Here is a 24910-nt window from a genome sequence, read left to right as displayed (position 1 = left end):
CACATTCTGCATGAATCCTTTCTAGAGATGTCTTTATCAAATACTTTCCTACTATAATTATTTCTTTATGGCAACAAGCCCAATGCCTTAGACATACTAGGCATTCAGTCAATATTTTTGAGCATGTGAAAGCAAGAATGAATTTTCAGGAAGGAAGGAATGGAGCGAGGAAGAAAAAATTTTTGTAGCATTGTTAAAGATAAAAATACTTGATGTATTTTTATTGAATAAAATTTATAGAACAACCTTTAAATTATATCATCTTTCTTTGCTACTCATTCAATTTAATTCTAACTCTGTCTACTTTAATACATACAAATAGTTAATTTGTATGTTCACAAATGATACAAATAGTTCACAAATAATACAAGTAATTCATTCTATTTTACAGTGGCTTACTTTGCTAGTGTAGACAGCTTTCATATCTTTAAGCATATGTATTTCTGAAACTTTTGCTCTTTTTAAAATTTAAGATTTTTTTAAAAGATTTTTTAAAATTTATTTTTAGAGAGAGGGGAAGGGAAGGAGAAAGAGAGGGAGAGAAACATTAGTGTGTGGTTGCCTCTCACATGCCTCCTGCTGGGGACCTGGCCTGCAACGCAGGCGTGTGACTTGGCTGGGAATGGAATTGGCAATCTTTTGTTTTGAAGGCTGGCCTTCAGTCCACTGAGCCACACCAGCCAGCACTAAAATTTAAGATTTAATTTTTAAATTTGAAGATGATTTGAAAATTGTCATTCCATTTACTTGTTCATTAATTTATTTCTTTGACATTTTTCTTTATTGTGAATAATATATACATGATTTTTAGGCAAGGAATACACCCTACTTGTCTTTTACTGCCTTGTAATTTCATTATCTCTATGGCAGTTCTTCCCATCATATTGAATATACTAAGTGCATAATGTATAGCATGAAAATGTGAAGTTTGCTTAAGTGTGAATAATAAACACAGGTAAAAGAGGAATAAATGGCTTTTGTATGTGTTTACAAATTGAGTGTTTTAAAAATTTCTGTTGCTTAAATCTTGGTGCTTATCAAATGTAGGAAGGATACAGGATTATTCTATTTTTAGATTAAGTCAATAATCAGAGACTTCTTAACCACAAAATGTTTTTACATCATCATGTATATTTATGTCACTTGATGACTTCAAGTTTCTTCATGATTTCTTTATAAGTCACTGGAATAAAGAACATACCACTCTACCTTTCAAGGAAGAACAAACTGTTTCTTAACTTAGGAAAATTATATACTAAGTCCTTAACATTTTACTTCATTCTCAATAAAAGAAATCAAAATGTTTTTAGAAAAAAAGTTAAGACCTGATGTAGTCATCTTTATGAAAGAAAACAATGACCTTATCTTTTGCAGTCTGTGCCATGTTAGTTATAATTAACTAGTTATTAATTAAGGTAGTATGGACAACAGCTATTACCTTATCCAGAAGCATCTGAATACCCAAATATTGTTGCTGGTAAGGAATAGAATATAGTAGACATCACTTACCTTACTGGAAGCTTTTTTTTCCTTCTCTATTTACTAAAGACTTGGTCCTATTTAGGGCAAAACTTTATCCCTTCCAGTAGCTTAATTTGTATGTCAAAGGAAGGGATTTTTCTTTTCTTTGTTTTTTTAAATTTATTTTTAGAGGGAGGGGAAGGGGGCGGGGAAAAAGAGAGGGAGAGAAATGTGGACGTGTGAGAGAGCACCATCAATCGTTTGCCCAGCATTGGTCAGGGAACGGACTGGTCCTGCACCTCAGGCAGGTGCCCTGAGCCAGAATCAAAGGGGCGATCTTTTGGTTTGTGCTTTGCTGGAGGATGCCCAACCAACTGACTCACACCATCAGGGCTGGGAGGGATTTTCATCACAGATATTTTGTGTGGTGTTTTTAATGTATAAAGTTGTAATTATTATAAAGTATCAATAGTGCAATTATGTTTTGTTTCTGTTTTTGGATGTTTTAGTGTAGAGGTTAACACAATGAATATGAGACTGTAGTATAATGGAAAACCAGCAGACAATATTCTCTTACAGAATCTGCTGCATGATTATTTAGAATACTGGTTGGAGCTGACAAATCAAAGACCATAGTGGTTTTAGTATGAATTGAACCAATGCTATTTAAAAATGTTCCCTAAGGATAGAACTCATGAAATTCAATAAATCATGGCATATATTGATTAATCAAACATTTTATAGCATCTGTTATTTTACTTAGTACTTTCAAAATTACTTTTGGACAACTACATAAGAAACACTCTTTAAAAATTTGAATCAAGCTGGGATGGCTTTCTTTAGACGTAGTACTATAACAAGTAGCAGGCTAACATAAGCAAGAGGCCACCTAGCAGGAAACATGCTTCAATTGTCAATGCAGATAGATCTGTTAGCCATGGTGACAGTATTTGTAAAAATTATCAGGCGTTCCACTTAGAGTCTAGTTTTGACATAAACCTTTTTTTCAAGTTAATATAATGTATTCCACTGAGTGTTCTTTTGCAATCATCCCAATTAAATAGGTGTGCCCATTATCTGACTGTTAATTGAGTAGGTTCCATAAAATTTGGAAATTGTGCTAAGCTCCTATTTATATAAAATAAACGTAATTTATGATAAATCAATACTTAAGAAGTTTCATATATCTTGTGCTGTTTACTCTAGCACATAGCAACCAGTATTGCTCTGCAGTTAAGAAATTGTGAACTGCTAGTTGGGAGATTCATTGCAATATTACCTTAAAAATTGAAGGCATTCTAAATCACTAATATATAACTGGACTTTTTAAAACATTTCAAGAAATCTTTTTATATGAATAGTCTAGCTCGTTTGGATTAGTATGAAAATGAAATTCAGAAACTTCAGATAACTATTAGATGACTAACAAATTATTTCATATTTTAGTTTTATTTAGTATCAATTATTTGATACCAAATATGATGTGTTGACAGTTCCTTTATCTACAGAAGCTGTTTAGGTTCAAGGTCAGCACTGGTCAAAAAAATATTTTTAAGTCAGTGAAGAGTAGAAGACTATGATTTAAACCCAGCAATGTGGCCTTACTTTGTTTAAGCATGAAAAGTTCTTGGATTTCTTAAGGCAGATTAGTTCCCCAGGTCTCTCTTACTGATGTTGAATTTATTTCCCTTTATTAACTCCATGTTCAAACTGTTCTTTTAAGGCCTACTGGGGTAAATTTATGCTCTGAAAAATTACCTACCCAATTTCAAATTTTTTCATAAATTCTTAATCTGCAAGAAAGTTTAGGGCTGAAGAAAGGAGAGAGTTTATTCAAGTATTGGTAACACAGCACTCTCCTGAAAGTAAGATTTCTAAGAACGAGGTTTGTTTTGTAACAGATGATAAATAACTTGGCATTTACTAGAAGTCTGTAATTATTATATTATAAATATTATCTTCCATCTACTTTAACATAGTTTTACCTGATAATACTGTTGATTAATGTTTATTAATGTTCTTTGATAACTTGAGCCAGTATGCTTTAGATGAATATCTATTTTTATTTATAACTGATTTTTAAAAAGTTTTTTAATATGAATATCCCATTTTAAAATATTTTAATATAAGTAAAATAAGGACAAAGAGATTTTTAAAAAGGCTATTTAAACTTGAGTCCCTGAGTCCTGTTTATGTAAGTGAATTATAAATTATAAAATGGAATAATGTAACTAAAATACTGTTTTCATTACAGTGGTGTCTTTTTGTTAATATATTATGAATTTCAAGGGTACATGAATATTATAGGAAAATTTTAAAATGTAGTTTGAAAAATAAAAATTTAGATTAAATTATACTGTTGAGAGATAATTACTTTTAAAACTTGGTATACAGTATATTTATTTCATTTTTTATGCATATGTACGTGGGTATATTTTGTATTTTTTTCCTTAAATTAGATTTTACTTGGTAGAAGTGAATTAAAGAATGTTCATTTTACCGTTCAGCTCATTCATAACTCATGTATAGATTAAACACTGTTCAGCTGTTATTTTCCTCAAATGCATGATGCCTTGGTTCTCTGCTTATCTTCATATATGAGTTTGACCGTTAGCCTATCTGAGTAGGATTTACTACGGACCTTTCTTCAGTATGTTTGTGGTCATCTGTTTTAAGTGTGTCTCAAGCCAAAATTTCTGTAGTCAGTGCTATACCACCTTCTGATCAGAAGCCCATTTTTTTGCTACTTAGCACAAGTGGAGGGAGGGATGATGCAGGAATTAATAATACCCTTTTCCTTCCCTACATGTTTCAAGTAACCACCCTGTCTTCTTCTAGAAGGTTCCCTTGCTTCTGTTTGCTGCCTAAGAATTTGAACTCACTTGTGTTTTCTGTGAATTTGGGATGATGTTTATTTTTTGAATTCCATTCATTGTCATTTGTCAATTCAACAGTTACTTTATTGGACATTTACTATGTATAGGACATACTTCAAAGCACTGGGATGTGGCAGTAAAAAGTCATGCAAACTCAGATCCCCTTAAGGGAAGTGAAAGAATTGAACAAAAGATGAACAGTGTGAGTGGGGTTTTACAAAAGCATAATGCAGAAAGCATGCTTTACAAAAGCATGATGCCTTGGTTCTCTGCTTATCTTCATATATGAGTTTGACCGTTAGCCTATCTGAGTAGGATTTACTACGGACCTTTCTTCAGTATGTTTGTGGAGTAAAAGGTGCGCGTGATAGTGCCTGCTTTCATAAGAATCGCCATCTTTGTTGTTCAGGAACTTTTTATGAACTCGAGTTTAATAAAGTAGTCTTCTATGATTTTGAGAAAAGCTGTTTGTATTTCTGTTTGTTTAATATGCAAAACTTTGCTGAAAAGATTGAAAATATGTTTCTTGTTAATTCAGGCTTTCATATGCACATATAAATAATGATGTTAAAACAGTAAGTAGTCCCGAGATAGTACCCACTTAATGGAAACAAAATCTGTTGAATATTTTTGTGATGCCCACGTGTAAGCTGCATAGTGTAGTTATAAATTGTGTTGTGGACCATGGGTAGGTAGTTGACATTCACCTGATATTAGAAAAGTCAACTGAAATTCTACAAGTGAGTAATACATACTATTCTGCTATTTATAAGTAATGAGTAACTTACACTTAATCTAGATTATAAGTGGTTCATATGCCTTCCAGAAAATTCTGGTTCAGAAAATTTCATTTTATACAATATCTTAATTTGAATATAAAGAGAGATTTGCCCTTAATGAAAATTAAAGTGCTAGTTACAACATGCTATTAAAGAGGGGCCAAACATGCTCAGGACACTCCGTGTTTCAGTTTGTCCCTGCTCTGCTGCCTGATGTTTCTTCATTTAATTTATCATCAAGCTCTTTTCATTCTAGTCAAGAAAGCTCCTCATCATAAATTTAAGTATTTTTATCATAAGGAATCACAGTTTATTTAACCAACCTTCTCTTGTTTAAGTTTAATTTAATATTTTGCCATTTGCAAAAAAATGTCATGAACAACTCAATATTTGCATCTGTACACATTTCGAGTTGTTTCGTGTGGATTTTAAATGTTTTATAAAAATGAGGTTACTGTGTCATACTACTTTTGAAACTTGTTGCCAAATTGCCCTCGGAAAGTGTGGTGTGTGTCAACCTATATATCTAGCAGGATTATACTGGAGAGCCTATTTCTGTATATCCACACCATACCTTTAAATTATTTGTCAATCAGAGCTCTATAGTGGTATGGATTATTGTTTGATTTGCTTTTTTGAATACAGTGAACTTGAATTTTTTCTATTTGATTAGTAAGTCAGTCTTTCCTCACTTCTTTTCTTCCTTTGGCTTCCCTTTCTTTCTTTGGTGTGATCAAGACATGAGGGTATGTGTGGGTATGTGTGAGTGTACATGTATGTGTATGAGAGAGTGGATGGTCTTTTTTTTTCAGTTAATGTGTATTTTTTTTCTTAAGGGTTTTAGATTTTTATTTCTTTATTTTTAAAAAGTGGGGAAGAGAAGAAGAGGAATGTCGACGTGCAAGAGAAACATCAATTGGTTGCCTCTTGCGCACCCCAACTGGGAGCCTGGCCTGAAACCCAGGCACGTGCTCTCACTGGGAATCAGCCAGCGACCTTTAGGTTCACAGGCTGGCATTCAATCCACTGAGCCACACCAGCCAGGGCTTTTTCTTATGGATTTTAAAGAGCTTTATATATTAAGGAAGAAGTTCCATATATCAATCTAGCATTTATCAACGTGTTGCACATTCCCCCAGTTTGATTGTAGCCTGCTAATTTTGTATTGATTCTACAGAAATAATGAATTATAAACAATAAGGTCTGTTGTGGAGAGCCTATATGAAAACAAAAAGCACATTTTTGATGGGGCACTAAGGGAGACTAAGCAGACACAGCAAGAAGTACAATTTATAGTGGGCTGGATTGGGAGTAAAAGGGAGAAAACTGTACTTGAACAATGATTAAAATAAAAAAAAAGAAATGCAACTTAAAATCCTTGATTAATCCTCAGGGGGAAAAACAGCTTGGAAGAACATTGTTTAACATAGCACTTTACATAGAATTAAGTGATTTATCATGTGATTTTAAAATGTCATTGTAAGAATTATATGGCACAAAACTTGAAAACAGTGTTATCATTGTACATATCATATTTCAAATAAGGTGAGATGAGGTTTTTAAGAGTTTACTAGAAAAGTTATGTATTTTCTCAGAACTATTTAATTTACAAAATGTAATTGTTTATATTTGAACTTTACTGCACAATAAATTTTTTAATGAGCCTACAATGTAGTTAACAGTACATAGTGATTTTTAATTTCTGAAAACATACCTTCTTTAAAGTCACTTAACATGCATAACCTGTAATAAAATTTACATTTTTGTGTGAGTTCATATTCTCAATACCTATCTTCTCTTGAAAATATGTTTTTAGCAAGTTAAAAGAAATATAATACCATGTAATGCTGACTATTGTGTACTTAAATACAATGAAAAACAGTGGAAGTGGATTTAATTTTTTACTTAACTAAGGTTTTAATAGCTGGGATGATTACATGCAAATGAACAGCTGTGTCTTCAGCACCACAAGCTTAAATTAAGGTCCCCAAGTCCCATAGCTTTTACATTCCATGACATGTTAGCAAGAAACTTACAAATATAGAAAGGCTCATGTTCTAAGACGGAACACAATCCATATAATATCTGTGATTAGTAAAGCAAATGAAATTCATTCCAACAGCAGGCTCTGTAAAAGAAATAGGAAATGATGAAAGAGTAAAAAAGGAAGAAGGAACTAATTTGTTCCTGTTAAAGTTGAATAGCAATAAAAACAAACCATTTCATCATTTTTAGCAGTATTGAAGAAATTGATGTAGAGTTGATTTTAATTCTCTTGCATAGTTAATCTAATTATTTTAAATTTCTCATTTTGGTTTAATATGAAATATTTTCACATAGCCCTTGCTCAGACTATTTCTCTTACAACACTTAATGGTACAAACTTTTAAGCTAGGTGAGTTTTTTCTTTATTTTCATTTTTACAAATGAGAAATATGAGAAAAAATGAGTGAATACTTCAAATTTATAAGAAGCTCTTCAAATTAAGATTTGGTTATCACTGTCATAGGATAGCATAGTGAATGTTTTCTAATAAAAATAATTATTAAACTTTATAATCTGTTGTATCAAATATAATTTCAGTTTTGCTGGAAGTTTGCTGAATCTAAGAGTGAAGAACTCTCAGTATGAAAAGGATGATGTATCTTGATTCTTTACCAATAGTATCAGTGTCTTTTTCTTAATAAAATAACATTTTAAAAATAATTTTCTAATTATATTTAGAAGATGTAATAATCAGGCCATTCTTTACTTATACTTAAATATTACATCAAAATTTAAACCACATTTGTGGATTGCTTCAGTTAATCATACTTCCGGTGAATTGTTCTTTAAAAAGAAAATCATAGAGTTGGCATACATCTGCCTATACTTCGGTGTGTCGTGCGTGTACATATATTCTACTTTTTCATTTGCAGTTAAATTCTCATCTAGCCTTTTCTCTCTGGTACTTGTATAACTGTGTGCCATTGTGTGCCCTCTTTATTTTTTCTGGTCCTAGATTAGCAAAATAATAATGTTATTAGCAGCTTCAGGGCAATGGTAATAGAAATTATTTTCAATGTTAAGGTGCTTTATATCTTTTTTTTAATATCGGTTCTCTATTCTACAAATAATAGTGAATTGCCACTTTTAAAATTATAAGGTGAGTACTTCTAATATGAATGGGATTTGTGATATTTTAGCTTTGGAGAGGATGTTCTGAAAAACTACTTATTTGGGCAGGATGATAAAAGGTATCATGGTAAAAAAATTTATACAAAAGTTAAATGGGTTTCCTTAATATAAGACTTCATATTTTTAATATGCTAATTAATGTACACTATGAATCATTCAGAAAGGAGAATTTTAAAAGTGGTGTTCCCCCCCTCAAAAGTACTTGACCAGATATTTCTTTTTATTATAAAGCACATTGTAAGAGAAGTGTTATGTAAAATATAATTAGAGAAGCGCTAGACTAGCATTTGGGGGTTTAATACTTTTTAAAATATCTTACATCTTTTTCTTCAACTTATCTAAAATGGGTTGCTTGTATAACACAATTATGTATTTTTATTTCAAAAAATACTTCTCCCAATTCCTAAATTTTCTTGTAAGTGGAAACTTCAAAACTTTTACCTATATAGTCGTATTATTCAACTCATAATAGTAACTCGTTTTCTTGTAAATACGTTATGTAATCGGGGTTCTTCCTGTCTTTCCATTTTTCCTTTGAACTTTTTTCCAATTATATGGAACTACTTACAGGATGTGGTTCTAACAGACCTTTTTCCCCTCAGACTTCTTTATCTTTACACACATAGTTCTCTCTTCCTTGAATGCCCCTTCTTTCTTCACTGAATTCTTGCTTCATATGATTGAGAATTCAGGTTAATGTGACCCACTCAGTGGGACTTTACTGTGCTCTAATACCTGCCCTCTATTTATACATCTAGGCATCAGTTATTAAATCATAAATATTAAGCATTTGACAAGCATGAATATGTATGCCAGGATGATGTGGGTTAAGGCTCAAAAATAAAAAACATAAAAACAAAGATCTCACATTCTTATGGACTGAACAGATTAGTGAATAGGCAAATAATTGCAATTTGAGGAAGTACAGAGTGCTATCTGTACCTCTGGCATGAGCACTTAACTTAGACTGGAAACTAGGGAACACTTTGGGAAACTGATAATTGTCCTGGAATTTGATAGATAAATAGGAGTTACTGAGGCAAAGGATAAATGCAGGTAGAGCATCTAAGAGAAGAGTTAAAAACAGGGACATACTTACGCGAAAGTAGATGGATGTCAAGCAGACTTTGATAAATATGTGGTATAGTAGTTATATAGTATTACCATACTGCTTTATATTACCAAATACCATGGCTTCAAGGACTGTAAGGCTGAACTCCGAGGCCATGTTGCAATTGTCTGGCTAATAGGATTGTGACCTGGTATGTTCTTAACACTTTATAAGTCACACATACTGAGTTTCTTTCTCCGTAATGTAGCCATATAACTATACAATATAAATTAAGCCCTATCTGTGTTTTCATAAGAGAGTAAATTTTCAAGACTCTTTGAACAGATCAGTTATGTATACCTCTTTGGCTAACATGATACCTGAGGGGCACAGGAGTGTATAAAGTCCACGTGTATTTTACTCTCAGTATTTGACTGCTCAGAATAGTCAGAGTCCTTGTGAATGTTCTGACAGACCACACACTACTGTTACCCCTGGACTGTATCACTTTATTATTTTCTTGAGTTACACATAAAGACTAGTAGCCTGTAGACTACTTTAAAGTTGCATTATTAGAAAATAGACACAGAAGGAAAACAAGTTATTATATCTTTAACATTCATACCTTTATGGGTAGTTCTAGGTTCTCTAATTTTTTTAAAGATTTTATTTATTTATTTTTAGAGAAGGAAGGGAGGGAGAGAGAGAGAGAGAGAGAGAGAGAGAGAGAGAGAGAGAAACATCAATGTGCGGTTGCTCGGGGTTATGGCCTGCAACCCAGGCATGTACCCTGGCTGGGAATCGAACCTGCGACACTTTGGTTCACAGCCCAAACTCAATCCACTGAGCTACGCCAGCCAGGGGTGGTTCTCTAATTTTAAATATGCTCAAATGATTTACAAGAAGATAAAGTAAATTTTTAAGATAATTATTTCTTTTAAATCAATTCACAAGAATGTTCTATATTTGTTTATTTAATATTCCCAGAGTCAAACTGTCTTTTCTTTAAGCTTATTGAGTGACACTGGTTAATAAAATTATATAGGTTTCAAGTGTACGATTCTGTGATATATCATCTGTATATTGCGTTGCGTGCCCACCCCCCAGAGTCTTCTTCCATTACCACGTATTTGACCCGCTTTACCCTTCACTACCTCCCCATCCCCGCTTCCCTCTGGTAGCAAGCAAAAACTCATAAAGACACAGAAGACAGTATGTTGGTTAAACTGTCTTTTATAGATCTTATTCAGAAAAAAGTTTTTGTGATTTAGACAAATTTACTCTTAGTGTCAATTTTTGTTGTGTTTATTTATGTGTCTTTGATATTTCAGTTTGATAATATACTATACCTTCTGAAAACCTAAGCAAATGTCCACAATCTTGACTTAACTAGGAAAATATTTCCTAGTAGGAAAATACTAGGGACAGTTTTACTCTAAATTAAGTTATTTTACTATTAAAGTAATAAATGACAATTATGTTATTTTCCAAATAATTTGATTACAGATATTTATAAAATAATGGTTCTTCTGGGCCTATTAGAGACTCATCTGGTAAATAAAACTTTTCATGACCCGTTAGAAATACCCTATATGGGAGGACCCCCCCAAAACAATGTATTTATTAAAAATTATATAATTATCCTTATGTATTTTAACTTCAGTCATCTTCAAAATACTCTCCATTTGAGGCAATACACCTGTTGAGGCATTTTGTCCATTGATTTCCTTTGAGAACTTTTTTCATTCAGGGAAACAAAAAAAAGTTGCTTGAGGCAAGATCAGTGAATAGAGAAGATGGGGCCACAAGAGTCATGTGGTTTTTGGTCAAAAAGTGCTGAACACTCAGTGCAGTGTGGGCAGGTGGGCTTATAAATCAGCCATATGAAAAGGGCAAACACAAAGAAATTCTCTGAAGCTGAATGCAGCCAACCTGTCACAATGCCAGGTGGTAAACTGATATATTTGGGTTCCTAGAACACTCACCTAATGGGGGAAGCCTGTAGTACAAGGGGCTTGCCATCCAGAGAAGATAATTTCCTTTTTTTAGAGTCTCCTTTTATACTAGTACTTTCTTCTTTCTTTATCTATTAAACAGAGCCAACTTTTTAAAGTCATTTATTTTATAATTATTAATAGACATGGTCCTAATCAATATATTGAATTTGGCTTTGTTCTAATGTATCTAGCAGGATTTGGTTGAATAACTTAATTGATAAGGACATTTATTTGTTTTCTTAGCAGTGTGTAGTTATTGGCATTCTAAGATGCCAAACCTAAAATGTCATACTTTTGTATGCAGCAGTATTGTAGGAAAGCCTTAATGTCTGGTCAGGGTTTGATGTCTTATCATTAAATGATTAAGTTAGTCAGGAATTTTCAGCTATATTCCTTGGCCATTGTAGAGAATTGGTTTACTTGAATTTTTTCCTTTGGGAAAACTCTTGTAAAATTATTCTATAGAATCGAGTGTACCTTAGGAGGAGTAAAATAAGATAATTGGTTAAGAGGGCATTAAGCTGAGCTCTCATCACTGGGTGTTACTGAAAGGATGGGTAGAAGAGGACATAATCTTAAAATCGAATATATGGTGGATATATTTATTCATTAGTAGATTTCAGTAGAAACCATTATGTGATAATGATCCTTAATAAATAGAAAATAGTCTGGTAATGGTCCTGGGGCATAGATAATTCACCTGTTTAATACTTCTCTCTGTATAAGTTTTCCTTCTTTTGGCACTTACAGTAGATTTTAATATAATCTATGTTAGATTAATAGCATCTTACTGTAATGTGGCTCATCCAAGGCCATACTTTTAATTCATTAAATTAATAAATCTTTATTAACATTCTGCTAAGTACTGGACTGGGGATACAACTGTGAACAAAATAGGCAAGGTTTCTGCCTCCTTGGACCTTTTGTCCTGGTGGGGAGAGAGAATCAATGAAATAAACAAATTACAATGAAAAAAATGTTCAGATTGTGTGATAAGAGTAATGGAGAAAGTAAATAAACATACAGTGATAGTGATGGAGAGTAGGTGATTTTATGGTTATCAAGACAAAAGGGCCACTCTGGGAAAACCAAGAGGAAAAGTGCTCCTAGGTAGGGGAAAAAGGCCTAAGTGTGAATAAGCTTGGCATGTTGTGGGAACTAAAAAAGACTCAACTCCCTGGAGTGAGGAAAAAGAGATGGAGAGTAATATGAGATGAGCACTGACGACTAAGCAGAGGCCAAATCATGATGAGTTTTGAAAGCCAGAGTAAAGGATTTGGATTTAACTCTAAGATGAGAATACATTGGTTTTAAACAGGTAAATTGCATATAATTTCCATGCTCAAGAAATTACTTTGAGCAAAAGGTTGATTTGTAGAGGTATAATAAGGGAAGCAGGCTATTGTAGTGGTTCTTTTAGAGACAGTGATGGCTTGGACTAGCAAGATGTCAGTAGACAGAGAGTGAGTTAATTCATGGTATATTTTTGTGGTATTTACAACGATGGAAAAAGAAAGCCAACGAAAGATAATGTTTCTATAACGGGGAGGTGGTTAACTGGGGCTACTACATGAAGGGGAAAGTAAAATGCCATTCTATACCACTTGCTATTTTTTCATCATTGATAAAATTTACCAGTATCCCTGTTGTAATGCCTTGTGGACTGAAGACTTTCTGATTTACGTCTACCTCTCTAAACTCCTCTTTAGCCACCACTTGCTTTTTTTTCCTCATTGATAAAATTTACCAGTATCCCTGTCGTAATGCTTTGTGGACTGAAGACTTTCTGATTTACGTCTACCTCTCTAAACTCCTCTGTAGCCTTTGTTTCCAAAAACTTTGAAGGAATAAGAAGTGATGGCAAAGAGAGTAAGGAAAATATCTAAACTGTTTGTGGCCCTGCATACCTGGTTTTGAGAGAAAAACTGCCCCAGTTGAGAGGGCTCCCGGGTCATAAAGACCTAAGAGTACTACAGCGAAATTTTTTCAAGGGGTGAAACTGAAAGGAACATTTATCAAAGAAGTTTTGGATATGGACCTTATGTTGAAACTGAGGTAACAGAGGCACAATGAAGAGGTTTAGGGAAGTGTACAGGGGGCACAGAGAAGGCTAGGGAATTAGGTCAGGTTCTGAGACAGAGCCTGTAATAATGACTGAAGAGATTCAGACTTCTGCTGGTAACTAAGGTGTGTAGGAATATAAGGAATGGTTATCTTGTATGAAGATGGGCAGTTTACTTTACAGTCCAGCTTACTATTTTAAAGGTATGATACCACTGACCTTTGTTTTATTCTCCTTAAACTGATGTGGCGGTCTTTGAGCGGGGAGGAGCAAGGGTAGTGAGAAACTGAGGTGTTGTGGTAGCCACTTGTCAGGGGATCAGTTGACTCAAGTGAACTAAATAAAGGACACATACTGAAGGACTTAATCACAGGGCCAGGATAATGAATCAGGGCAGGAGGCCAGAGACTGTAGAGAGTGGACAGCAAACCAAAGACCCAGAAATCCCTTCCACAGGAAAGGAAGCCAGAGGATGGAAGAGAGCCAGTCATCTGTCCTCACACGGATCAGAGGCCATTGGATGACCAGGAGTCCAAGGATCTGTCTTCAAGTAGATCGGAAATCAAGAGGACTATCCAGAGGGTCAGGAGGTTTAAGCCCATGGAGAGTTATGTATTCCTGTGATGGTGCATGAATATTTCTGACAAGGAATCACTCTGTTACATCCAGGTAACATCTAACCTGGGACTCTTCCAGTTGACAGGCTTTATTCATAGCATTGTAATAATTAAGAATAACAGAGACAAAGCTAGGAGAGAGGCTTATCTGAAACAAGGATTGGAATTAAGGAAAATCATTATAGAAACAGTGTTGCCATTTTCGGAGACATATTTTTTTAAACCTAAGGATGTAATAGGTCAGTTAAATTTAATTTGAAATATAACAGAATCTTGAAAAGTAGCGACCTGTTGAGCTGTAGTCAGACTATTAGATGTAGTATCAATTTTCATATCTCACCTGTAACCCCTGTAACTCTAATATATTCTGACATTTTTAGTTTATAATTCTTTAATACTCCGTGTTGGAAAAATGAAGTGATGAGATACTCCATTGTCTGTTTATATGAGAGAATACAAAAATATTTTTAAGCAAGGAATTGAAACTTTGAAGAACTGCTCAGCCTCACCTTCAGCTTCCGAGTCTTCTCTGAATATATTATTGTATGCTGAGGCTATTTATTTAAATAAGATAATTTGCAGCATGTTTTAGCAACATTTTAATAGCAAAAATACAATGTAGAGGGAGAATATAGGTTAGCAGGATGTGTTAGGTTTTTATTTTCTTTCTTGATAAAATATTGCTATTTTTCCCAGTTCAAGAAAGGACATTTATGGAACCCACAGTTAACATCACACTTATGAGTAAAACACTGAAAACTTTTCCTCTATGATCAAGATCAAGACAAAGATGCCTGCTTTCATCACGCTGTTCAACTATTATCAGTAGTTCTAATCAAAATAATTGAACAGGGAAAATTCTTAAAATGTATCCAAATTGGAAAGACAGAAAAATGTCTAATTTGCATATGACAAGATCCTGTGTATAGAAAACAACAAAAAATCTACACAGAAACTAATAGGGCTAATAAACAAATTCAGCAAAGTTTAGGGTATAAGATTAACACACAAAAATCAGTGTGTTTGTATATACCAGCAATGAAACAATCCCAAAAGGAGATTAAGAAAGCAATTCCATTTGCAGCAGCGTCTAAAAGAATAAAATACATAGGAATAAATTTAACCAAGAAGATGAAAGATTTAAGACCTAAATAAATGGAAAATCATCCAGTGTTCATAAGTAGGAAGACTTAATATTGTTAAGATATCAATACTAACCAGACCAATCTACAGATTTAATTAAATCCTTATTAAAATTTCAACAGCCTTTTTTTTCTTTCAAGAATGGAAAACCCAGTTCTCATATTCATATGAAATTGATGAAAGGTCCTAAATAGCCAAAGCAATCTTGAAAAAGAACAAAGTTAGGGACTCACTTTCCAATTTCAAAAATTACTACAATGCTATAGTAATCAAGACAAAACAGTGTGGTAGTGACATATAAGAATAGATGTATAGATCAATGGAATATAATTAAGTCTAGAAATAAACCCTTACATCTGAAGGTACTAGCAAATCATGCATATGATGAGGCTTTAACAACTAGAATGTATAAAAAACTCCTAGAACTCAACAACAAAAGGACAACCAAAGGGTGTGTATACACATTTCTTTACATAACATATACAAATGGCCAGTAAGCAGTGAAAAGGTACTCATCATTAGTCATTGAGGGAATGTAAACCAAAATTGCACCTGAGCCCCATTAAGATTTTTTTATTAAGAAAATGATAACTTTAGTGAGCATGTGGAAAAAATGGAACCTGTGTGCATTAATGGTGGAAATATAAAATGGTACAGCTCTTCCTCAAAAAGCTACATATAGAATTACCATATAACCCCTCAGTCTCACTTACATGTATATACCCAAGAGATTTGAAAAAAGGGACCTAAGCAGATACTTGTACACTACTGTTCATTGCACCATTATTCACAATAGCCAAAAGGTGGAAACAACCAAAGTGTTCATCAGCAGATGATTGGATAATAAAAATGTGGTATATTCATAAAATGGAAAATTATTCAGCTATAGGAAGTAATAAAATTCTGATTTATGCATGAAGAAAATATTATATTAAGTGAAGTAAGCTAGACAAAATAGGACAAATGGAGAGTGAGTGATTCAACTTACATGAAATATCTAAAATAGCAAATTTTTAGGAACAAATTGGAATTTACAAGGGAAATTGGAATAGAGATTTTTTTTTCCTTAATGGTTATAGACTTTCTGTTTGGAGTGATAAAGTGTTGGAAATAGTGGTGATATTTGCACACCTTGTAAATGCAATTATTGCTGCTGAATTGTACACGTAAAAATGATTTAAATAGCAAATTATATAACTCCCCACAATTTAAAAATATTTTTGGCATGTTATGTTCAGCACACATAAAGCTGCTCAAAATTAATATTTTAATAAAATATTTTAAGTAAAAGCTTACATATTCTTTTGAAATTTATATCATTTTTCCAACCTTTACAAATTTACTTTTCAATATTCCTTCTCCCAGCAAGTTAATGGGTCAAAGTTTTTCATGCTTCTTCTGCATTCATTTGGTACAGTAAATGAGTGTGTGATCAACAGTATGACATTTGTTATCATTCACTGACTCCCTCTTACATTCTATGGAGATGTGGGCCTTGCCTTCATATAGGACTTATGGGCTCAGGATAAGGATGGTTATTTTTTAATAACTCTGTTTTTAAATTATGGAATAAAGGCACTGGTTAAACTTAGCTAATGCATTAATTTATATTGGGTCCCAAAGGTGATAGCTTGTGTTATATGTCAGGAGTAAGCTATCAGCAGCGATGTTCATCTTCTTGCTCTCAGCGTATAGTGGCAGCACTCCTCAGATTTGTTACCGTGCTGCATGTCAAGTGACACGTTTTCTCTTTACCTTTGAATGGCTTTGATTAGCTATACATGCCACCGCTTGTCTCACTTCTGAGCTTTTTAGCTTAATTTGATATCACATTTGTTGCAAGCTGTTTTTTCAGCTTCCAAACACAATTCCTAAAATTCTTCAAGTGAATTCCTGTTATATAAGGCATAGCTACAAAAATTCCAAGTGCCATTTTTCTTAATGCAGGTATTTAAGAGTATCAAAATCTGTGTCAAAAATGGTGACACAGAGAATGGAGGCAAAGTAAGGAATTCTATTTTATATATTCATACAAAAATGTAATTAAATTTTAAATGAAATGTAGTCATGGCAATTTCATATTTCTGTAATATATGATGGAAGTTAAAAGGTAATAATATTGACTGAACTCGGATTGTGGTAATCCTGAATTTAGCATAGATCTGTGCTAAAAATTAATGAAAACTTGTCATCATCATAACTTGGTAGGACCTTTGGCATCACCTCATAATTTAAAAACTGGGAATGAATTAATATATATATAAATGAACTTATATAAATGAAATAATATATATGTTAAATGAATGTGTGTGTATCTGCAGTTATCATTGTTACACAGAATTTTCAGATATCTCTCCTTTCATACTTGAAGCTTCTTCAAAAGGTAGTGTTCTGTGCTCCCAGTGCTATTCTGTGGGCACGGCTATTTTAAAGGAAATGAGTATGCCATTTCCATTCATGGGACAGAGAATGAGTTCAAAATTGGACACCTACTCTGATTCCCATTCTCTCATTTTAAATTCTTTGAAAAAGTATGAGTACTTTTAAGAAGTTATTTTTATTTAAGTATGGTTGGTATACAGTATCGTATTAGTTGCAGGTGTATACCATAACGATCCAGTAGTTACACATCTTACAATGGGATCACCACACAGTCTAGTAACATCTGTGCACACTCATTGCAGTATTATTGGCTGTATTCTCCATTCACCTTTTTAACACATTTTAAAAAATATGAATACTTTTAGATTTTTCTGAAAAGTATATTTTGGCTTCACTGAGTATACTTTAATGTTAAAGCATGCTTTATAAATGGAGACTAAGCCTTCAAATATTAGCTTAGCTTGGGACTAAAGCATGTTATAATGGTGCTTTGCAAATTTTTACAGTTTAGAACTAGAGACATGATTGTGTAAAGATTTAATCACCTGGAAAGCAAAAACAATTTTTGCTTTTATCATGAGTTGTCAATTCCTATGATTTCTTTTTTAAGGCTCTCCTTGAGATAGTGTATTTTCCCCTTAGTAATAATTATAGGGTGGGAGGAAGCATTATCAAATGTGCATAATTGCAAAATGGTATGAAAGCTGCAATTACAAACTGAACTTACTTTTGGTGGCCATTTCCTAAGTGCTTTTGTTGATCTGAAAGCTTACTCTAAAAAATTTGCTAATAGCCCACACCGTTAGTAACTATCTCATTTGGTAGTATGTCCTTGGCAAAGAAGGGTCACTCATTTATTTTATGCCAACTTTGGAATAAATCTGTTAAGTGAAGTTAAGGATATGACTCCGTGTATTTTTTTTTAAATGATCAAACTTGGGTGAAAATTATTTTTCCATCATTAAGCTGAAACATATGTGACTTTCTGAAATGGATACAATTTGGTAGCTGACCTGACATTACATTTTCAGAAGTTATGTGTTGTAATGCAAAGAATGCGGTATTTGACAAAACTTTATTTCTTTCTGCATTTGTTAGTTGTGTCCTGATCAACTGTTTTTGAAATTGGAGATAATGTTATCTGCCCTGCTTATTGTAAGTGTTAAATAGTTTACAGTATTATAAATTATATAATGCATTAATCATATTAATATATTACATATGTATATTATAACAAGTATTTTCGTAAATCATAAGTGGTTTATATAAGAAAGTATAATCACTGTTTAAAGCACTCAACTTAGAATATTATGAGACATAAAATTGTGTACAATGTTAAGTTAGCTTTTCCCTATGGATATAGGGACATGGAAAGAAACCAAGTCAAGGGAAAGGATGTGTGGGTGTGAACTTCAGAGGGGACCTTTAAACTGGCTTCATTTTTTTGAAAATGGTAAAGCATACTCTCCCCTGAAAGAATGTAATGCTGTATTTGTATACCTAGCAAACCCTTAAATATTCATAAATGGGACTTTTATTAATGTAATTACCCTAAATACCTTTAAATGGGTCTTTTACTGATGAAATTACATCAATAAATATAACCTAACAAATGCATGTAAATCATCTGTTTATAGAGGCATTAATAAGAATAGAGGTTTCTCATCTGTAGATTATTACAGATGATACATATTTAAGAAACGGTAACGTTATCTGTTGAAAGGTAATACGTTAAAAGAAAGACATGTATTTGTAGCATTAGAATCTTTTAAAAGTTTGATGTTAAATTTATCATTGCTGTTACTGTAATTCTCAACCTTTAAAATAATTTACATTTTGTTCTTTCTAACCATGAAATTATAATGTGATATCATTAATTGATATTCTGTACTTTTAAAAGTTAAACTAAAGGAAAGCCAATGATCTAATGCTTATGCTTTTGTTAAATCACAAAGACATACAAGTAATTAACCTACCTTGATTATAGATTGGAAATAGTGAGATACTAATTGCAAGTTGCTTTCTTCATTTAAAAATGATAACTCTCTTTTTTAGTTTTAATAATAAAAATGCCTACATATAGTTTTAAACCTTAAGAGGGCATTAAAGGAATGTTTTACCTATTGACACTAACCTCAAATTCAGGAAAAGAAAAGCTTTTTCAAAGATCAAGCTTTCCTATAGTTATCATTAGGAACCTATTTGCTGGTGGTTTATATAGTTTCAATACCCTTGCTTAGTTGATTATCAAGCCATTGAGGACTAGAAGCAGCAAAGTAAGAGTAAAGAGGGGAGCTGCTAGAATCAAATATACCAACAAACAGCACGGATAAGTGAGAGTTGGGGAAGAATATGAAAACTGATAGAACATGCACTAATCACAGAGTGCCATTGGTGCAAGGATAAGCAGACCCAAAGAAATCTCGATGTTACTTACTGCCCAGAAATATATAATTGAGCCCATGAATTGTGGAAATGTTAAATGTACTTAAAAATTTGTAACAAAATGGGAGATATTTCTTAAAGTGATAGAAACTAAATGTTATGTTGAAAGAAAGAAGCTGCATTCATTCAGAAGAATATTAGCCAAAAGAAGCCACGGCAAGAGTCTACAGGAGCTGAGCAGGGCTGTTGAGGACAGACCATGGCAGGCCTCACTCATCCATAGAGTCACCAGGACTTGGAGCTGACTCAATGGCACACAATACACAGAACTAGCCGTTTTCTTGCTGTGAAATTTTTCTGTATGTCATGCTCTGTTTTAAATCTTAGTTTTTGCCTATTACATTACTAAAGGCCTCTCTCAGTTCTTTTTGAGGTCAAAATGTCTATAGTTTGTCATGTAATTATTAACATTCTATTAGGACTTTTGGAATTTTTCATTTTGAAATGTTTCACTGTCACTCATCCAACAAAATTTCTTGCTCAGTTGACATTAACACTTCTTAAAGATTTACATACTTTCATTCTTATCAGAAGGCACTGCGTTATAATCTCAATAAGAGTATATATTGATGTATTTTCTTACCTCGGAAAAAGTTCACTAATTTTCATTATATTTGACAGTTGGAAAAATGTGGATCAAGTCATTAGTATATGCCCATTATTCTATACTAGATTCATTCTGGTTGAAATAGGTCTCAGATATATAAAAAGTTTTAGAGCATATTTGAGAGGACAGCAAAAATTATCCTTTTTTTCAAATTTTATTCTGAGTTAGATTACATTTTTAAAGTTGGTCTATTTTTTTCCTATCCTGGGAAGAAAAAAAATTGAATTATTCATTATTTCTGCTGTATGTTTCTTTTCATTGAGTATTCTTTTTTATAGCCATGGTAATTTATAACAAGTTTTTGAAGTTATTTCCCCAAATGTATCTTATTTTGCATATATTAGATCTAAGTGATTTTATAAACCCAAAGAGGATTACTAGTTTTATGGACATTTTATACATAAAAGATCTTAAAATCTAATATGTTATTTATTTACTTGTTTGTTTGTTTGTTTATTATTCTTAGAGAGGGGGAAGGGAGGGAAAAAGAGAGGGAGAGAAACATCAATGCAAGAGAAGAACATCAATGGGTTGCCTCTCAAATGTGCCCTTACTGGTGACCAGACCTGCAACCATTCACGTGCCCTGACCAGGAATCAAACCAGTGGCCATTAGCTTTGCTGGTCAATGCCCAACCCACTGAGTCACACCAGCCAGGGCTAAAATGTTCTTAATACAGAGAGGAGAAATTTAGACTTAGAGGGTTATTCTTTTATTCAAAAAATACTTCTTGAATATGTGCATTGAGGACACAGTAGTGAACATGACATGTAAGATTCCTTTCATTATTTAATTTTATTTTCATCTTTGTTTATCCTGTTATTGTCCCCTAAGTTTCTTGGTAGCACTGATTGCATATCTTCCAAATATTTTATTTTATGTATAGTGTTTGTCTACATGAGATATGAACTCCATGAAAGTACAGGATTTTTTTGTTTTATTGCTATATCTTCAGCTTGTAATATAGTACTTCACAGTGGGTAGGGACTCAATACATTTTTGCCAAATAAATGAATTGAATAAATTGAAGACCAGGAGAGTGTTGTTTCTTGAAAGTCAAGTGTTTTTAGAACAAAATGGCCAACTATGTCAAATGTTGCTGAAAGGATTAAACAGCATAAAGACGTGAAGATTAGATTTACCCAGGTACAGCTATGATTAATGGTTTCAGTGCCGTAGTGGGACAAAAACCTTACTGCAGTGTACGTAAGAAAAAAGGAATGGATCTTGAGGCGGTAGAAACTGTCTGCATATATAGAGAGAGAAGGCGTTCTGAGGCATATGCAAATTGATCTGTAACTAATGAGGGTATGAGATCAGTGAGGGCTTTAAAATGTTTTGTTATGAAAATTTTAAATATACGTAAAAGAATAAACAGTACAATGAACCCTTTATAGACTTCATTTACAGCAACAATATCAAGATCTGGGTGTACCAATCTCATTTTTGTTGTTGTTAGAAATCTTTTGAATCAAATCCCAGTCATTTTAACGGTATATACTTCAGTTTTCATCTTTAAGAAAAAAATAGCACTTTCTTATACAACCTGATGTCATAATCACACCTGTTAAAATTAACAGTAATTCTTTGATACAATCTAATACCTTGTTCTAATCAGATTATCACAGTTATGTTGGCTTCTTCATGGTGGCATTAAATTTATTTCTCTGTTTTCAGTATTAGTTGTAAACTGTAATACAAGGTAAATATTTGGTTGGTTTTAGGTTCGGCTATTTTGGGACACACCTTTTAATTGGTGCCCTGTGCTTCATGTTGTATCACACCCAGAAGCCCAAAGTAGATTTTCACATTCTACTCATGCTGATATTGATCAGTGAAGTCAGATGGTGACTGACTCATTTTATTTATTGAGAATTTCTCATCAATCTTTCAGCTTATGGTTTTTATTTAAATCAGTTAATTTATATGGTTTGCCAAGGGGTAATTTTCTAATTCTGTCTTACAGAGGAGCCTTTAAAAATTGAAGAAATTATAACGTATTTTTCTCTTGATGAGATGATCTACTGGGAAACAAAAAATTATGATGCAAAAAAGAGCTCTCATACTGGTAGAAACTGTACTTGGTAAATGATAGTGAATGGGGTCTGCTGCACAACTGAGGAGGAGCAGGAACAGTTTTGTAACTCGTACAAGGCTATAGTAGCACACGGTGAATATATTTTACCTAATTTCTATCTAAATCTTACTATGGAATTTGCTTGATAATTGTAACTAATTTTAGAAACATGTATTTTCATTAGATGATATTTCATGTGAAATCAAAACTTAAAACCATTTTAATTTCACTGCCTAATTTGACATTAGCCCTACTGTTCGAATTTGTGTAGTCTCTCCCTTAAAAGTACAATTTTAAATTAATGGTGTCTTATATACCTGTACCTTTACATTATAAAAAATGTGGGCAATATTTTTATGTAACTTTTTCAGCTTTCGTTGCTAGTCTATTGCAAAGAGAAGCAAATGTTACTGTTAAATAAAATGATAGATAACTGGCAGTTTAGTTTAGACACTAATGGAGCCTAAAGGCCTTTAAAATGACAGAAACAGCAACTTTTATGATTTATAGTCTCATTTTTGTTACACAGTTTGGTCATATACCTGACAGTCTTCCCTCTTTGTGACTTTTTTCTAAAAATTATAGTTCTGTGTTATCTAAGTGAAAAGGCCATTAGAGTTCAGTAAAAGAATATGACAGCATCTTTTCTGAGGATTGTAGCAATTCCCATCGGAGATACACAATCTCTTTCTTTTTGTTTTTAAAAGTAATTCTAACAGTAGTGATATAATGCAATCTTCAAAGAATATGTACTACAACTTTGAACCTATGAACTCTTCAAATTGTCTTATACATGCTGTGCGATGTGTAGTTTTAAACAATGATTTCTAAATGGCTCAGTGATTTTCATCTAATACCTGTGTACAGTCTCATCAGTATTGGGATTGCTGTTGTATAATATGATATGCATTCTATTAAATTAGAATTTTAAAGCAACATGGATTATATAATCTTTTTAGTTACATGTTGCCATTTTTTATTTTTTTAAAAATTCCTGTTGTGGTTCAACTGATTTCCTTTTCTCTTTGGCATATCCAGCCCTCTGTAGTTTCCTCCAAGAGCAGGAATGTCCTCTGATCTACGGGTGGTTTAGTTTGCTGACTTAGGTGAGAACACTTTGCATGAACCGCATTGATGCGTTCTCATCCTTTCTGTCCGTTTATTGAACGATTAATATAACATTGTAAAGACTCCCTAGAGTATTTCTATAAACGAGATTGTTTTATCCAAGAAACACAGTGGTACATCAAGATAAACAAGGATGAAAAATGCTGACTAGGAAAAGTAAGAAATATTAAGCCTTTAAACTCACATTATGGAAAGATTCTTTCCATCCTTACAAATGAAAGATATACTTGCTCTCTATTGAAATATTTTGTACAATTAGGAAGCTTAGTTTTTCATAGATTTAAGTATCCATTATTTAAAACATAAAAAATTAGTTGTATTCATATGATAATTCTTTCATTTCTGCTCTTAATTCTTGTTTTTGTTATCTAAGTCTTTTTTCAGTAAGAATGATAATCTTTTACTATTCTTTTAAAATTTAAAACTGCTAGAAAAATGGTTATACGGCAGTTAATCCTTAAAACAACATAAATTCCCCATATGTTCAAATATTTGTGATTTCACAACTTTGTCCATCAAAATATACTTTAAAAATATAGGGTGGCTTTAGAATTTTTGAAACGAGCACTGAAAGGGAATGTAAATAGGTAGGAATTAGAAGTTTTCATGTTAGTTCAAAAACAAATATTTAATGTTTAAAAATACATTTTTTATATTTTTGATTACTGTTTAGTAAAGTATTATTTATTTCTGAGAAGTAAGTTTATGTGTCATGTTTGGATGCTGAAAAGATTACAGTTCAATACCAGTTTGCAACAGTGAGAATAAGGATAGTTCCAAAAATTAATCATTTATTTTTATTGCCTCTAGGCTTATCTGTAAAGTATAAAATGGATGATAGACCTGTGTGTTAGACCCAACCAGTTTTGTTTTAGTGATGTCTCACACCATATGTCTACATTGTATTCACTAGATATGAAGTAAATACTATTATCTTTTTCAATTATGACTTCAACTTTCATAAACTTACTACATTTGACTTTTATTTGATATTATCTCATTATTAAAATTACATAATAAAAGCAGTATGAATGTATTTATCCAGTAGATATTTATTGTAATGTTCAGAGATTGTCTAGGCTTTGGGGATCCTACAACACCATACAGA

The 24910-nt window shown here is 32.7% G+C and overlaps 1 protein-coding gene across 3 annotated transcripts in view; it reads left to right on the top strand.

Annotated features, from left to right (window-relative positions):
* Window positions 1-24910, top strand: part of NOVA1 (NOVA alternative splicing regulator 1) — a 151732-nt gene that overhangs the window by 83977 nt on the left and 42845 nt on the right. The gene's annotated exons all lie outside the window — the stretch shown is intronic.

The sequence above is a fragment of the Phyllostomus hastatus genome, unplaced genomic scaffold, assembly GCF_019186645.2.
Source record: "Phyllostomus hastatus isolate PE091 unplaced genomic scaffold, TTU_PhHast_1.1 phas_contig_348, whole genome shotgun sequence".
NCBI classification, from domain to species: Eukaryota; Metazoa; Chordata; class Mammalia; order Chiroptera; family Phyllostomidae; genus Phyllostomus; species Phyllostomus hastatus.
Note: the sequence above shows the minus strand (reverse complement) of the source record. Positions and strands in the feature narration are given on the sequence as shown.